Source organism: Rhinatrema bivittatum, chromosome 16 (genome assembly GCF_901001135.1).
Source record: "Rhinatrema bivittatum chromosome 16, aRhiBiv1.1, whole genome shotgun sequence".
Taxonomy (NCBI): Eukaryota; Metazoa; Chordata; class Amphibia; order Gymnophiona; family Rhinatrematidae; genus Rhinatrema; species Rhinatrema bivittatum.
In genome coordinates this window covers 64,346,134-64,350,423 of record NC_042630.1, presented here as the reverse complement: position 1 = coordinate 64,350,423, position 4,290 = coordinate 64,346,134, and positions in this window count along the sequence as shown.

Here is a 4,290-nt window from a genome sequence, read left to right as displayed (position 1 = left end):
TACATGCAAATTTATCTCCTGCATAATTAGTGTTTAGAGACTGAAAACCTGATTGGTTTGGGAAGACTCAAAACATGCTCAGTGGAGGAAAAAAGGGAAAGGGAGGGATTATGCTACAACCAATTAAATATTTACTTTCTGCAGTGGTGCTAAGAAGCAGATGTGCTTGTGTATTGTTTCCATAATAGTTTCAATGCCTGATCGAATGAGGGTGGCAGCCTTTTGGTTGAAATGAAGCTTCTTGAGAAAGCCACTTTGCATGGTCCATGTAGGACTGCTGAAAAAATGTACCTGAGGAGCATTACATTAAGGTCACCTTTGAAGACTTATGGACTTTTTATCTGTGAAGTGCTTTGTACCATATTAGGAGCATCACATCTTACAAATGCTTATGCCTGCATTATCTGTGAGAACATACAAACTGATTTTGCTTCTCTGTTAAATCATTTTCCATATATTTGGTACTAAAAAGTGACTAGTAAAAGTGTTGTCGGTATGTCATGATTAGACTCTGTATACTTACTTATATCCCAGAATCAGCTAGGGTACTGAGCTTTCCACGATTTTACCCTTTTCACTTGCTTAACATAAGCTTGGCTTCTTGGTCCCACTGTTAAAAATATATAGATAAGTTTTGGTTTATTGTAATTTTTCTAAGGATTTTATTTACAATTGGTTATGTTTCCCCACCCACCCCCTAGTGAAACACTTAAATATTTGAGTCTTCAATAACATGAAGTTTTCCATAGAAACACACTTAAGGATGAGGGGTCATGATCTCAAGTTTCAGAGAGTCAAAGAAAACATGATAAAATACTTCTTTACTGAGAGAACTGCCTCACTAGTTATGGGCAAGCTTCATTAGTTTTGTTTGCTGCCTAGACTATTACACAGCTAGCTGGTAAGAATGGGAGGACCTGGATCCTGTATGCTTATCTAACTAGGATGGAAAGACAGCAAGAACTGATTTGGATAAGAGGTAATATCCAACAATTGATCAAGTGTCTATGGTTGGTAGCTGGATTATTTCTTTAGCAGTGTAGATCAAAATATACTCATCTACAGTACTGTTACTGTGTGTTGGTCTTTGTATTTGTTCTAGTTGCAATGTTTTTTTTATTTTATAAGATACATTACATTTGTTTCTTAAATTTAGTTACTTAGAAAGTAGTGGGGCAGTTCTGATCACAAGCACAGCTTCAGCTTATATAAAAAATTATATACTCACAAAGAAATTAAGAACTGCTAGAAAACTAAAAAAGAATGGTCTTACTGTTTTAACACAAGCCAAATGTGACATTTCATAGGTAAAGTCTGTAGCTTATTGCAGGTTTTTACTTGTTAACTAGTTGTATGCATTAGCTCTATCTATAGTTTAAATATAATGTAAGCACAATGTAAAAGAATTTCAATAAAGAATTTGCTTTCATTGTGCATATTGAGTAATGTATAACTTTATGCAAATATAGGAATAATTGCTACATAATTGCTGCAGAATCTAAATTGGGAGCTTTGGAGATTGCACACATCTTATTCCAAATAGTGTAATACTATAAGAAACTACAGTACGATAAAAGAAGAGGAAGGATATGGAAGAATAAAACCACAAGAAGAGACAGCAAAGTTAAGAAATACCACATTAATATTGCTGAAAACTTTTACCAGTACTGCTACTTTAATGCAGGGCCTTCCTTCATCTGACTCTGAAAATGGGGGGCTTCTGCTTTGTCCCTGTAAATAAATAAACACATTTCTCTGGAATTATGTTAGTAAAGCTCAGGAATTCTAAACTGATGGGTCCCTGGGAGTTCTGCACTTCATGGGGCCTGAATGTGATCCATGCATGCTTTATAGTTGCTGAAATGCTTCCTAGCGCAGGGAAAGATTTCCAGATAGAGAAGGTATTTGGATAATAATGCGCGTAGGCTCTGAATTGTGTATGTATCTGTGTTTCTAAACTTTAAAGATTTGATTAACGCTCTGCATGGAGGAGGAGTTTTAGTCCAGGCTTCTGTTCACCTTTATGGATCTCTGTCTGCCCTGCTTCAAGTCTCTATAGATCCTGTTAAAATACAATATAAAAAGTAACACTAAGAAGGACGCTGAAAAGCAAGGCAGGTAACATTATCCACCATGGCTTATCCCACGTAAGTCATGCACCCTGGTTACTGGGCAGCTTTCCAATTGCCATCCACATGTAGGACTTTACCTTTAGGCACAGAGACAGGAACGTAGAATTCTCATGGCTGTAATTTTTACTTCATTCAATGAGTCCTCACTGCATGTCCTGTCCCCGTAATAAACTGCAGTCCTTTCCCCATCTTTTATATTCCAATCAGACTTTCCCACCCTCTTTTAGGGGACCAAGGTAAGGAAACAAATCATCAGCTCATCTCCTAAGAGCAGCTTTCATGGCTGATCGCACCATTATGAGCCTCCCTGATGCAAAAAAAAAAGATGAATTAGTCATCATTGTTTCACTGTCTCGCAGTTTTAATTGAGATAATTACTTTGTTTTCATAAATTTGGTTCTTAATAGTTTTATTCATTGGAGAACAAGGCAATCATGTCAATTTCTTTTGTGTGCTAACCATGGAGAATCTTCTTTTGAATTCTCACCACATGTCTGCTATGAGTCAGTGTTAGTTTTGCTGCTTGTTTTACCTAATTAGACACTTTTGGGAACAACTCCCTGTTGGGTTTCCTCTCTTGAGAGTTGTATTGTAGTTAGTTAGAGTATCATTTGTACTGAAGTGTTCATTTGCATCAGTGAATACTTGATGGAGGTAAATTTACATGCGTGTGTTGCTTTCATGTGGAAATTTACCTGGACTGACAGAGGTGTTCATAGGGCTAGGGAAGGGGTGGGGTTTGGACTCAACCATATAGTTTGCAAAATTAGACAGTATGAATGTAAATTATCTAAAAAATATTGGGGTAGATTTTCAAAGAGTTACGCATGTAATTGGCCTTATGCACGCTGGGCCAATTTTCAAAACCTTGGTCACACGCGTAAGTCCCGGGGCCTCGGAAAAGGGGCGGTCTGGGGGCAGGAATAGAGGCCCCCGGCACAGTGACCATTTGCCACTGTGCCAGGGGATCACGTGCTGGCAGGCTGCCGGCTCCAAGCAGGCGCAAAGGTAAGATATTGGGGGGGAGGGGGGCGGGGTAGGATAGGGCTAGGGGGCGGGAAGGTTAGGGGAAGGGGTAGGAAGATTAGAATAGGGGGTAGGGAAGTTCCCTCCCAGGCCGCTCTTAAATTTGAGGGGACTGGGAGGGAACTGGGGAAGGCTGCAGGCTTCGGCGCGTGCAGGATGCACAAGTGTGCACCCCCTTGTGCGCACTGTCCCCCGATTTTATAACATACGCACACATGCGCACGCATGTTATAAAATCAGGCGCCCATGTGCTGCAACGACATGCAGATAAGGAAAGCATCCATGAGCATCTGCTGCCCTTCTTCCTCCTATGTAACTTCTACCACACTTTGGTCTTTGATCCTCCAAGTTCAACAGGGTCTGTTCTTGTAGCCAAGCCCAGTGCACTGGGAGCCTGCATATTGCTCCAAAGCAGTAACAAAACTGAAATGCAATGATCCCACAATAACATGAACAGTGAGGCAACAACGGTGCCTTTCTTACTTCCAAATCAATGCATTTTGGGGAAAAAGAGGTGTCATACAGTGATGCTTTGGTATTCTATATGGAACAAAAACACTTTGGCAAAAGTTCTAATCATCTACTCCTATCTATCTCCAAAATGTAAGCACAATAGTGGCAATGATTTGTTAAAAAATGCTATCTCATCCTCAATGCACAACTTTCCATTATTAGAAAGCTTATTCAGTGCAAACAAAAACACACAGAAGAAACTTCCACTAATAACGCTACAAACCAGTTAGGTGCCAGCTTACCCTTGCTAGCTAAAAAGCAAACAACCTTTTGTTTATAAATGAACTTCAGGACTGGAAGACTCAGAATTCCACACCCCACAAGTTGTCTGATGCACCTAAGTAAGGGAGTCATTCATCAATTGCGAAGGGCATGCGATAACACTCTAATGCACGTGATAACTATCGCATTGCAATTTAAAAATGTATATTAGGGAAAGGGGAGGGGTTTGGGTGGGGTTTAGGTAAATTAGGAGCCTATAGCACTGTGCGCAATAATGTATCACACATTATTGCCTTCAGTAGCGCCGGAAATAGCTACAGCTATTTCATTGGTACTATGGGGGGCGATAGTGTGCAGCTTGGCCTCAAATGCAGTGGGCCAAAATGCAGCCACAATG